Source organism: Colias eurytheme, chromosome 21 (genome assembly GCF_061535395.1).
Source record: "Colias eurytheme isolate Ceu_HAF_F1 chromosome 21, ilColEury1 Martin Lab GWU primary, whole genome shotgun sequence".
NCBI lineage: Eukaryota > Metazoa > Arthropoda > Insecta > Lepidoptera > Pieridae > Colias > Colias eurytheme.
In genome coordinates this window covers 9,966,905-9,981,887 of record NC_143000.1, presented here as the reverse complement: position 1 = coordinate 9,981,887, position 14,983 = coordinate 9,966,905, and the positions used below count along the sequence as shown (strand labels likewise).

The 14,983-nt window shown below is 31.7% G+C and overlaps 1 protein-coding gene across 1 annotated transcript in view; it reads left to right on the top strand.

The window, feature by feature from the left end:
* The window catches only part of LOC149899380 (uncharacterized), a 73,532-nt gene that overhangs the window by 32,396 nt on the left and 26,153 nt on the right, over positions 1–14,983 (top strand). The window lies entirely within an intron of this gene.

Below are 14,983 nucleotides of genomic sequence, written 5' to 3'. Positions count from 1 at the left end.
TGCTATACAGGGTGTAATCGTTAAGTGTGCACATGCGATTTTTCCGTAAGTATTACAGATAACAAAAAACTTTAAACTGATATAGTAAAATGACCGTAATAAATTTTTAAAAATAAATCGAGAAATATCAAAAAAATTATCTTTAAACCCTCCTATACATTAAGTATGAAATATGAATATATACATATATCCCATATATACATTTAATATGAAAGATTTTAGCTTTCTTTTTCTTTTTTGGTTTTCTGCTTTAATTACTTCGCAAATTTGAAGTGCCATTTTCCACGCTCTTTCCGGACATTTTCACGCATTTTCCGGATATTTTCCGGGGATTTTCTGAGCATTTTCCGGGCATTTTCCTACGCTTTTTTCGGACATTTTCACGCATTTTCCGGATATTTTCCAGGCATTACCCAGGCATATTCCAGGGATTTTCCAGGCATTTTCCCGCCTTTTCCGGACATTTCCACGCATTTTACGGATATTTTCCAGACATTTCCCTGGTATTTTCCGGTTATTTTCCGGGATTTTCCTAGGCATTTTCCGGTAATTTCCCAGGCATTTTCCGGGGATTTTCCGAGCATATACCTGGGATTTTCCGGATTTTTCCAGACATTTTCCGGACATTTCCCTGGCATTTTCCGGAGATTTTCCAGGCATTTTCCACGCATTTCACAGACATTTTCCGGACATTTCTCAGGCATTTTCCGGGGATCTTCCAGGCATTTTCCGGATATTTTCCGGACATTTTCACATTTTCCGGATATTTGGACATTTTCCGGATATTTTCCAGGGATTTTTCACGCATTTTCCGGCTATTTTCCAGACGTTTTCCGAGAATTTCCCAGGCATTTTCCGGATATTTTCCGGATATTTTCCGGATATTTTCCGGACATTTTCACGCATTTTCCGGATATTTTCCGGACATTTTCTCGCATTTTCCGGATATTTTCCAGGCATTTTCACGCATTTTCCGGATATTTTCCAGGCATTTTCCACGGTTTTTCCGGAAATTTCCACGCATTTTCCGGCTATTTTCCAGACACTTTCCGAGCATTTCCCAGGAATTTTCCGGATATTTTCCGGACATTTTCACGCTTTTTCCGGATATTTTCCGGACATTTCCACGCATTTTCCGGATATTTTCCAGGCATTTTCCACGGTTTTTCCGGAAATTTCCACGCATTTTCCGGATATTTTCCAGACTTTTCCGAGCATTTCCCAGGCATTTTCCGGGAATTTCCCAGGGATTTTCCGAGCATTTCCCGGGGATTTTCCGGATATTTTCCGGAAATTTTCACTCACTTTCCGGATATTTTCCAGACATTTTCCAGACATTTCCCAGGCATTTTCCGGTTATTTTCCGGGAATTTCCCAGGAATTTACCGGGGATTTTCCTAGCATTTCCCGGGGATTTTCCAAAATTTACAGGCTATGTCAGGGAAATGTCCGGAAAATGCCTGGAAAATATCTGGAAAATACCCGGAAAATGCGGGAAAATGCGTGGAAATGCATGGAAAATCCCTGGAAAATGCCTGGGAAATGTCCGGAAAATTCCCGGAAAATATCCGGAAAATGCGTGAAAATGTCCGGAAAAACGTGGAAAATGTCACTTCAAATTTGCGAAGTAATTAAAGCAGAAAACCAAAAAAAGAAAAAGAAAGCTAAAATCTTTCATATTAAATGTATAGGGATATTCATATTTCATACTTAATGTATGGGAGGGTTTAAAGATAATTTTTCTCGATTTATTTTTATAAGTTTATTACGGCCATTTTACTCATTAGGTTAAGTACTTTCGATATCAGTTTAAAGTTTTTTGTTATCTGTAATACTTACGGAAAAATCGCCTGTGCACACTTAACGATTACACCCTGTATATCAACACTCACGACAAAAAAAAAGTACCTACTTAAAAATTACGTGAAAAATAGTGATACCGATTTCCGATACAAACCGTTTTGTTCCCAACTGACATTTGACGTCAATCAAAGTAAAACAAAAGATTGTTAAGATTATCTCGAATAAGGATGATAAAGTAATTTGCATGCGTTTAAAAAATGATTAAAATGGATTAAGTAATAAATTTATTAAGAGAGAATTTTGAGATACATTTTACACCTTGATAAAAATCCAGTCATAAGATTGAAATGCAGTTTTTCGGAGGTTTTCGGGGTAAACAAGTTAAGAAAAAATGTAAGTAAAAATTTAAATTGGGTATAATATATTGGTATTACTATTTGGTATATTATTATTCGAATACTCAATGAACCAATTCAGGCAAAGAGTATAAATCAATTATAGAGAACTAAATTACAGCTAGAATAAAATATCTAGGTACTTACATTATTTATTTATTTAACTATTTAATAGTTGTACAGTTAAGAAACCTTATAACTACTTACACATTTATTTTTTTGCGTTATTAGTGTTTTGATAATGAGTATAATACAATTAAACCTACAACTATTATTTTGTTTCAATTTGTACCTTTAAATGAATAACAAAAAAATCGTGACCAAGGCACCATTTATTTTAAAAAATGTTGTACAAATTGGATGTTAATATTCCAAGATAATAGACTACAGGCTGCAAGTTCATATTTATAACAATCTAGGCTAGGTCTAGAAAACATAGTGTATAAATAATTTTATTGTCTACAGCAAGGTGCTTGCAACCTATGGAGGAGTGCTATTTAATAATTAAATAGAAAATTTGTAGCGACAATTTTCCTAAACATTTGTAGAAGTAAACTAGCTACCTACTTCTAATTTCTAAGATTTGTAAAGAAAAATAAATTTATAACAAACACGAGTTTTATAACTTTACTATATCTACTAGCTTTCCACCCGCGGCATCGCCCGCGCAGTCAAAGAAATACCCGCATAGTTCCCGCTCCCTTGGGATTTCCGGGATAAAACCTATCCTATGTCCTTTCTCGGGTATCAAAATATCTCTATACCAAATTTCATGCAAATTGGTTCAGTTGTTAAGGCGTGATTGAGTAACAGACAAACAGACAGAGCTACTTTCGCATTTATAATATTAGTATGGATTTTAAAAACTTTGCATTAGTAACTACTATCCCTATTATGTAATAGGAAAAATTATTTCTTCTGGATAAGTATTTAAAATTTATCAAGCATCTTCAATAACTTTTTATCTGGTGCTTTTTTCTATGCAGCTTTCTAATAAGTTGAACTTCTTAGTAATTAATAGATAGTTTCTAAATATAGACTTTGAATGACATTTGACTTCTTTCAAATTATAATAATAGAATCGTTAAAATAAATAAAGTATGTTAATTATAATTGCAATTAACAACACTATTATTTTAGAAAACAATAAAAACCGATTTTCGCGCCAATTGTAAGGCGCGAAATGTCATTCTGACAGTTAACTTTTTTCTCTATTTGTACCAGTAAGTTCCGAATAATTGCCAGTTTCAATCGTAAATATTGCTTTCGTGTTGAAATGTAATTATGGAATTATTTTTCTTGGATAGTTCGCGATGTTATTTATCCACTTTGGTTTAAAGTGCACAATGTACATAATCTTTGCTCCTTAAATTGACACATCTCATTCTTCTATTGTTATGACTTATGACATATTTACATAACAAAGGTTCCTTGCAGTTTCCTATATATGTATATCTACTTGCCTTCTACTTACAGACAAAGAAATAATGTCCGCATTACCTCTTTGTTATGTAATAAGTTTTATATTACCTATGTAATTACAAAATTTTATCAAGTTCAAAAAAGTATTAAGTAACTATGTAACTTTTTATTCTAATGTAACTTTTAAATAACAATGCACTTATCCAAAATATTTATGTGCATAAATTAGATACAGTTCTCATGTAAATAACGTTTTTGCACATAAATTAAAATGCGTTTTCTTTATAAACAAAATAACACATCTAAGAACCTCAATTAAAAATCTCGATAGAGCAACGTTAATATACTCGTAAATTATTAAAAATCAAAATCATTAAATATAATTTATTATTAAATTACGATTTATTACGCTCTTAGCGTAATAACTGTAATAAGTGTTTAATTAAAATTAAAAACAATTACTCATCACAACTTTGAGTGTACAATTTCAAGGCAAATAATAATTTAAAATATAATTCGTAGAGACCAACTTAATTAGACAAATTCTTTCATGACAATGTTTATAACATAAATCCCTGATAGAGGCTATTGTTTTAGAACTATCTCGAATCTAAGGCATCACTGATCCATGCTAATATTATAAATGCGAAAGTAACTCTGTCTGTCTGTCTGTTACTCAATCACGCCTAAACTACTGAACCAATCTGCATGAAATTTGGCATGGAGATATTTTGATACCCGAGCAAGGACATAGGCTACCTTTTATTGCGAAATATGTACTTACCACGGGCGAAGCCAAGGCGGACCTCTAGTTTTCTATAAAAAATGACATTCGTACCTATAATTGATATCTAAGTACTTAAATAAATTATTTTAAATAAATAATTAATACATATAACATATTTACGTAAGTATTTAGGTATACAGCATGCAACTTTTTCATAATTCAAGCATTCTATTTTCATAAACAATTGTATGCAAGTAAAACCGCGTGGAATCCTAGTTTCTTTCTGTGTATACTTTAAAATAATGATATCCTTACATCTGGTAGCTAATTAACAAAACTCACATTAGTTCATTCATACAAGACAAGGCTGTGAGATACAAACCTTGATTTTTAATACGTATGTATGCAACTTGGTAAAAAAGAAACCTGATGGAAAATATTTTATTTTTATAAGATTTTTTACTTAAGTACCTATATAATATATTAAATTCAAGATACAAACCTTACCTTACTTACCTTTTTCATGTATTTTACCTTTTGTATGCTATCTTCAATACCTAGGTACATTACATACATGTTTTACATAAATTTCTAGTTGATTGAAAGTTGCAAGGCTGAATTGTAATTTGAGTTTTTAACACTATAAGTGTAAGTAATATCTGGGGGCACGGTAGTGCCCCCGCCAAGACGAGCCAAGCGACTACGCGTACGGGCACTACCTACCTTTTCTCGAAGCGCTTCGACGTTTTTTTGAACCCTCATAACTTGGGTTTGGATTATGCTACATCAACAAAATTTTCGGGATATATTGTCAATAGCGGACTTATTGAACATATTAAGTTTTAATTACATTAGCTTTTATACTTCAGATTTTATTTATATCTAAAAAACGCTAATTTCGTCACTGACTCACTGATGATCATCAAAATTCTTAAGGTATTTCCTAATGTCCTAGAAAGCTGAAATTTTGTATGTAAGCTAGTATTAGCACACAAACAACAAAAAAATTATAAAACTTGTAACTTTCATCCCCCAACCCCTTAAACTAGGGGATGGGAGTTTGTATGAGACCTGTAATTTTAAATTAAATTTTGATGACGCTAGAGGTCTAATCTAATAATCTAAAACTTGGTTCCCCTAGATATATATATGTATAGGTACTCCTTGTTAAAAAAAAAATGTTACAAACAACCTACAAAAAGAAATGAAATCCCACCAAAAACATTTTCATGTAAAATGTTGCCAAGACGAGCCCATATGACTCACACTGTCAAAAAGTTATCAGATCTCATGTAGAGCCAAGCTTCTAACACTACACGCCCTAACTCTACAAGGCCTAACTTCACAAACTCTACACCTTAGTCAAAATATGTGGCTTGGCCGTTCGTTACTACAAGAACTATTGTATAACACAAAAGTAATGAACAGTGAATTAATTTTTCACCTTACGCCGATGTGAATGTAGCGAAATGGCCAAGCCACATATTTTGACTAAGGTGTAGAGTTTGTGAAGTTAGGCCTTGTAGAGTTAGGGCGTGTAGTGTTAGAAGCTTGGCTCTACATGAGATCTGATAACTTTTTGACAGTGTGAGTCATATGGGCTCGTCTTGGCAACATTTTACATGAAAATGTTTTTGGTGGGATTATATTTACAGAATACAGATATCGATGTCTAGATTCTCAGAGTCTAGATTAGTATAACTGAGCATTTTGATTATTCGTTTTATTGTGAAATGTGAAATATCAAAATACATATATGAATTAAAATCCAAAACTTGGAGTGCTTAGTAGTTTTATAAATTGTATTTCGTCGATGAGCTTACCTTCTTGATTTCTAAACTTGGTAAATTAATAAATGTTGTAATGTTTAACCACAGAACAGTGTTTAACGTATTTTAATTTTTATAAAGTGGTAACACCTGTTTATTATGAATAAAAAAAGTAAATAATTGTCTTTGAATATAGGCGGGAAAATATTATGTCAAGTGACGGAGTGCTTGTTCAGAGCGCCAATTTTAACATGCAAACGTCAAAAGTTAACAAATTTATACCTGTGTTTATACTCTAGAGTGCGTGTTTAAAACGCATTGAAATGCAAATAGCAGATATTAAATGATATTTAAATATTCCGATGCGCAGTGGGAACTAATTTGCGATTTGTAAAACGATTACTTACCATAGTTTACTTAAATATGGGTATGAGCTTATTTTTATATTTTCGATTTCTACAAAATTAGTAGTAGGTACTAGTAGGTAGTAGTTAGTAAACTATTTAATCTCTATTTGTACAAAATCTTAGTTCAAATAAACTAATTAATCTAATAAAATATACGATATATCTCAGTAGTTTTTAGGTACATATCAAAAGGTTTTGAATTAAAATTCTTCTTCTCTTTGCTAAATATATAGTTTAAAATTCTTGGTCCTAATTTTAAATGTAGGCTGTAAAAAAGTCACATTTCGTGACAGTTGACAGGTCGTGACAGTTGACAACTCGCGAGTCGCGACAGATTAATTTTAGCGATGGAGACGCCGTCCACTGTTACCAAGGTTGCATAAATGGTACAAGTAGATAATCTGTTAATCTTAGAGGTTTAAGAAATTAATCTTTACTAAAGAAAACATGCAGTTTCAAAATTTAAGATAATATGATAATTTTCCTTGTAACTCGACAGTTCAGCTATTTTATAAGAAGCTTAATAACCCCTAGTGGGGTAAGGGGCAAATGCATTATACATCTGTTTCACTAATCGGTTTTCTTTAAGAACAAGTAGGTGCCTTCTGTGTCCTGCCAGACCGAGACATTTTTTTTTCTTTGTCTCCACCGGGAATCGAACCCAGGACCCCTCGGTGCGTACGCTCACGCGTCAACCACTGAACCGAGGAGGTGGTTGTTTTATAAAGCTACACAACAATCTTACAAAAACAAGGCTTGAGAAAATAATTAATAGTTAAAACACCTAATAAATATTGTAATCTGAACATTATCAACAGTCAATCGATTATTTCACCACTTTAATGATATTGCTAATTAACATACTAAACGGATATCCATTGCGACTTCATGATAATAGCATAAAACAAGGTTAGGACATGTTTTACTTTACCTGAGAACAAAGAAAAAATATAGTGTAACAACCAATAAAATATATACTTACATAAGAAACTCGCGTACAACCAGAATTAAGGTATCTTAGGCTTTAAAAAAAAGTTAATGTGGACCACAGCCGCATCCGCGGACTGCCAATGACTGTACTTTAGAGAAACAGCCGGGTAGAAAAACAATTGAAAATAAATTAAAATTTAAATCATAGTAAAAATACGTATCCAGTTGGTAAGTCCATAAATATCTCAGCTTTGAGGAGAGTGGTTAATTTTTCTAGATGGATTTGGCTCTGTAGGGTACCTATTGTAACGTCAATGTTAACATATGACGATTTAAAAGTGCTTTTAGAAGAAGTCTATTTGAATAAATAAATGTTTCAGTATGAGTCTCCCTTTTCAACTTTAGTGATATCTAAAACACTAGCAGAAGATCACAAATTAACTCCGTAGATGGGCCCCCTAGTTATGAGTAGGCGGATGTGGTAACAATAAAAAATTTAAACAGGTGTATTACGTCATTAAAAATGATAATTTATTTAGTTAACACAAGGACGAAGGGCTGACCGAAACATGTTCATACAAAAAACACAGCTAAACTGTCATTGTAAGGTCATGAGAATATATCATTAATAATACGTGGAATGTATTATTAATAATATTAAGTAGGTATACACCTACATTTTTTTATTAATTTTTCCATAATGTAACCATAGTTTTTCCCGCTCACGCATGGTAGCCATATTTTCATGATGATTCAATTTTGAACATTAGGTCTTCATGAATATTTGGAATTAACTTCGCAACTTCTAAATAAATGCTGTTTATAATAACTGATAGATATTAAATTATTTTAAAAAACAATCTTGAATACGCTACGAGAGACTAGAAACAATTCAGGCCCTTAAATTAAAAAAATGATATTCATAATTCGTTAAATTTTTTAATCTCAAATAACTTAATATGTTAAACCTTGGATTTGAACGGAACCAGTATTATGTCAGAGGTAATAAAATGCAAGGTAGCATACGTAGGTAAGTATATGTTCGTATCAATTAGTTTCCGTATAATTTTGTCACGTAAGAGGTTCAACCTTGGATAAATCCCACATTTTTATTCAAATTCTATAAGCTCCATACAAATTATTTGTGTTTGTTTTAGTTAAACTGGCCTAGGCTGGAAATTAGCACTCTGTGTTTATGTGAACAGCCTTAACTTCTGCGTAGTTCGTTTGGCTACAACATTTTTATTTGAGGTCAAATTAATTATTTCATATTTATTATCTTTTGTTACCCCCAGAAGTATAGACCGTAGACTGATACATGATGAATTAAACATAATTAGTGCCATTTTAAATCTGTAAGAAAATTTCCAAAATATTGTAAGTCGTAACTCATAAGAACTAAGACTGTTGTAAGAAAATTTATTAATACATTTCTTATGAATGATTTCATAGAATATTTGGTTCACTAAGCATAATATAGTAAAAAGTTATCCATATTCCAAGAATTCATTCAAATCCATTATCAATCACAATATTATAAAGTGCATTAGTCACGGAGAGAAAAAAAGTTACTAACTGCAAAAAATAGATAACAGTATATTGTGCAATAGACTAGAATTAAATTGAGCTAAAATTTATAAAACGCTGGGCAAATCTCAGCCTTCCAAGAAAAGATTTTTTTCTGGTTTTGGTGGCACCTTTTTGCATACAATAAAATTTACAAAACAACAGTAAAAATAAGAAGCTTTTTAATGGCGCGATTTATTGATTATATTACCCAAATCGACACGGTCAGACAAAACACCTTAAAAAAAGGAAAATCACAAAAGATATTTATTTTTAAAATCACTCAAATTCCGGATTTTTTAATCCGTTTATAATTTTTATAATCATCGATAAGTAACACCCACGAGGTTGTTTATTGTTATAATAAATTGAAAATCACTGTAGGCATAACAAGGCCAAGGGCGAGCGGATGCCGCAGACCCGTGGTTCCGTACCATTTATTTATTGTGAGCACGTACTAGCTAATCCCGCGGATCCGCTTGGATGTTTATTTGATAAAAAATATCATTGTTGCGTTAATAACACTTTGTTTTTTACTCGACTGCGACAAGGAGGGTTATTATATTGATAAATGATACCTATGCGATTCAATGTCTCTAAAAAAAGTCAAGTTAGATTGATTGAGTCTGAGTTATAGTATGCAATATTTACTAACAGTGTGTATGTTTGTTTATATCAGCGCTTTTCCTCCGTACATAGAAAAAAGTGATTTGCATTTATGAATTAACTTGCAGTCAGAAATGACATTGTTACCAAATCTCTAAATTATTTAATATCAAGATATTATGATTAGAATAATCATCAAAATCCTTTTATCACATCTTTTTATGATAATGCGTGTTGCTTATCAAAATGCAAGATGAATTGTGTTTTAACAATGTGTTAAATACAAACAATTTTTATGTTGCATTTTAATTAGGCATAATCTTAGTACAATTGTAAAATAATTAATTAAATGAACATTTACCGACGTTTTTATAGTTCTACCACAGAATACATATAATAGTAGCTAAACGCTACAGAACGGACACTCTCCGCCTCCCGCCAAAATCAAACACTTACCTCACCCCGCACGATCAGTCTAAAAATGGTCCATATTTTTCTACAGGGACGATACGCAACGAAGATTGAAGTAATTTTATTATTTTGGAATTGTGATTATCGTTTTTCGTAGAAAATGGTTAGATATTGTGCTGTTTACGGATGTATTTCATCAGAAAAACGCGATTTTTTTTACGCTAGTCAAAAATGTGCCAACCATAAAGCGTTAACACACACATTTGCAGTCTCTACTGTGTGACTGTCAAAACGATAATTCTGTATGGAGTGTCCGGGGTGTGGTTCTACTGTGGAACCTTAGAGTATAGATATAGTAGATACTATCTATACTCTAAGTGTGGAACCTTAGTAATACTTGTATACGTAGTATATTATTATTAGTCTGTGGTAATACGTTTAACCACAGACTAATAATAATATACTACGTAACTATTATACTATTTAAGTATTTAGATTTTAGATTACTAAATAGTAATACATTTGACATGATTTATTGATGTAATACATTTCTAATTACAACACGTATTCGTTACTAGCTGCGCTCCGCGGTTTCACCTGCGTGGTTCCGCTCCCGTTGATCTTAGCGTGATGATATAATATAGCCTATAGCCTTCCTCGATAAATGGGCAATTTTACACAAATAATTTCTTAAATCGGACTAGTAGTTCCTAAGATTAGCGCGTTCAAACAAACAAACAAACTCTTCATACTTTATAATATTAGTATAGATACCTACACACTTCAAAAAGCCTACATTATTCAGAAACTTAATCCTGACTTCGATTACTGTAATAAATGCCGCTCATATTAGATTTATCTCGTATGCATATTAAATAAATTTTAATATGTATGCTTGTATGTGACCTCATTACACATGTTATATAAGTAGGTAATATTTACAAGTAGGTAAAGCTAATAAAGGCGTGTATAAAACTTATAATTATGTATTTGTGTGAATTCGTGATAGAATCAACCTTACTTGGCTTCCGCACGAACGACTCGAAGGACCATGTAATATTACCCTTTTTCAACAACGTATGTAATTAATTTTATACGTATACATATATTATGTAGTACCTATGGCTTTTACAGCAAACAAGTTTAAAGCGCGTCACACACGGTGAAGATACTATAATATTTTATCTTAAGATACTATTATATTTTATATTACAGTATCTTAACGCATCCGGTATCAGCGTTCGGACCATCATTTTTCTTTTTGTCATTGCGTACTAAGACTCCTGTAGAACCGCCATCCTGTTACAAATGACGCGAAATTTTGTGGGTGTGACGCGCTTAAGAAGTTGTTTTGTAATAAATATTCGTAAGGAGAGTACGAGAGAAGTCGGGGCGAAATATTGGCCAAAAATTAAAGACGTTAACTTCCATTTTTTTTACTAAAAGCTTGTAAATATAAATGTCATAAAGAGGTCATCCTGCTTAATAAAAATATTAATAAAATCAATTCTTCCAAAACAACTGAAGCTAGACCATCACAACGAATACTTTTAAGAAGACTTTTCATCAACCACAAATACCGCCATGATTTTAAAACAAATAAACGTCACAGATAAAAAAAGACAATACCATATTATATTATCTGTCACTCTACAAGTAGTATAAATTCATCTTATGTCGGTCCGTTCAATTAAAATCATCGTTCACACTAATCACTTGAGAAGTTGAGTTTCGTCTCAAGATACATGAGACAATGGGACTTAACCTTTATCATATCACATATGCCTAGATTATTTAGGTCATTGCCTATTTACTAGGTCATATATGAATGAGTATAAAGGGTTGACCAAGCAGGAAAACTACGGGTAAAGCATCCGCGTAACTTATGTACATAATTAAAGGCACTGTGTAGGTAAAATGATTTTAGGTTTGAGGTTAAAGGGACATAGGGACAGAGAAAGCGACTTTGTTTTATACTATGTAGTGATGTAGTGAAACTTTACTCTGCAGGTCAATTAAATAAAATGTATTTGTATTGTTTCTTTAAACTGAAACCTTAAAGCTAGGCAGAAGGCGGCCTTATTACTTAAGAACTAAATAACACTTATATATACTTACTTACATATTTATATATGTATAGAATTATCCATAATATATCAGTATACAATATGTTACATATCTGCACAAACTGTACAATTTTAGGTGTAATTTAATTTATTTAAATATTATCAATACGAAAGTATCTGATTTGTGTCCTTCATGTCGCGACAAAGTAATTGATTTAGGTAAGTAATTGAAAATGGAAGTATACATAATTCTATATGTACTTGTACAACAAAAAATAATTGGTTTTGATTTCCTACTTGAATTTATAATTATCGTACATTGTACAAAAATAATATTCTATAGCATCAGAAACTCTAACTCATACCATGCATCAATCCTCCTACTAATATTATAAATGCGAAAGTTTGTGAGGATGTGTGTGTGTGTTTGTTACTCTTTCACGCAAATACTACTGAACCGATTACAATGAAATTAAGCACACATATAAAGAGTAATTTGGATTAACATATAGGATAGGTTTTATCCCGGAAATCCCACGGGAACGGGAACTATGCAGGTTTTTCTTGGAAACGCGGGCGAAAGCTATAAAATAAATTATAACAACTAATAAACAAGTTACATACAGCTTATTATTCAATATTAATTATAGACCTGTTATTTTTTTACTCGTCGTGTTCTAGACACAAAGCAGGCCCTAACAACCTAGGTGACGGCCACTCGCGGTTGGAACATAAATCTATGTGACACTTGGCTTTCATATTAGTACAAGGACGTGGCGTGTCCACGATTATCGTTAATTTACATAATATAATAATGATACATAAGCATTGTCGTTTAAAATTAAGAATTAAAAATATACAAAATTAGTTTTAAAATCTGAAAATTCCATGAAACATCTGAAAGTTCAGATGTTTCATTGCACGATCGACTCTTATCATTGATAATCCATACTAATATTATAAATGCGAAAGTAACTCTGTCTGTCTGTCTGTTACTCAATCACGCCTAAACTACTGAACCAATTTTCATGAAATTTGGTATGGAGATATTTTGATACCCGAGAAATGACATAGGCTACTTTTTATCCCGGGAAAATGACGCAATCCCTGAAATCCCACGGGAACGGGAACAATGCGGGTTTTTCTTTGACTGCGCGGGCGAAGCCGCGGGCGGAAACCTAGTATGTAATATTATATTCCCATCCGCAAAATGCGTAAAAAATTTCAATTACTACATAATATCTAGTAAACCTCACTATATTTTAGAAAAACAAAACAAAACAAGACTTGAGTTTAAAGTTAACAGCTGAAATTTCAAACGATTAAATAACATAACAAATGAATCGTTCAGTTTTTGTCTTAATTTTCTAAATCTACTCGTTTTTTTTCACGTAAATAAGATTCTGCGAAAGGGTAAAACCGTTGAATCATGAAACACACAATTGCTCCCGAGGTCGGCTTATAATTACGAATTACAAAAGTCAATTCTGTTGCCATAATTGGTATTTGTTTACAATACAATCGCTTTTTATAGATTAGCCGGATTTGCATACTTAAATGGGATAAATGTTGGCATTAGATTGGTATGCTTTTAATTTCGCGGAAGTGTTTCGTTTTTGTCATTCAAATTTTTATATAATTAGGACATAATATTATAACCTGCCCGACATATGATCGGCAACTGAGATCTTTTTATAGACTATGTTGTTGAATCTCCAATAAACTATCATAAGGTAAAATTAAACACACGACATGAAATAAAATGTATTTAAAATAAAATTTATTTCATGTCGGTATGTATTTAATAGGTACATACAGTCAACATATTTTATAAGATCACTCAATCAACTATTAGTTAGTGGTATTTCAATAAAAAACATCTTGACATGTCAATCTAATCTCGCTAATACAATATTCATTGCATATATATATATCTTAATACATTTATTTAAAAAAATATGACTCGCTTATCATATGATCATCGCACATCCCAAACTACTAAATAAAATTAATTTCACTTATTTATTTTACATATTTGCCTAGTTTTAAACATTAGTATAATATGTAATATCTTTAGTTAAACATACACAATACATATACATATTTTTGGAATTCCCCCAACAGTAAAAAGAGACAAGTTTCTATGATCTCTGTTACTTCTAAACTAAATCTTTAAAATATTCACTATTATATGTACTATGTTTGAAGTGGACAAATGACTCACAAAGTAGAAAATTACACATCACTAAACATTCCCATTACAACATATAAACGTTGGTGAATTTAAATTAAATTCAAATGCTAAATATGGAGATTTTATTGATAAGCCGTTCATGACACCGATTATTAGATCATTGGTGAAATAACTGCAATTATGTATCCAGCATATATCAGTTTTAGATAAATGAAGATTGATGTGTATGTTTACTGTGAAAAAAATAAACATAAATAATAATGCTCTTTGTAAAAAAGTGGATGCCGTTTTATGCGGGAATCGATGCATAGATTAAAAATGCAGATGTAGCTATATTTTTTAATCGAAAATTATTTTATAGTCAATTTGTAAACAATGAAAATAGATGAATATGCGATTGAAAGCGAAAGCGTAAAAAAAACAATCCATATAATCTTTACAAATTCGATTATCTCTAAAATATTAACTGATGAACTGATGGTAATATATTTTTATGAATGGTCCTGAAGAAAAGATGAATCAAGTTAAGTTTTGAAAGCAATTCAGGTCTCAAAAAATCACCCAAGATTGAAATGATAATTAGTAATATTATGTCTTGTTATAAGAGTTTCATACAAGCGAAGCCGCGGGCGAAAAGCTAGTACATAATATATTAAATGTGCGCTATTTAATTTAGCATTTTATCGA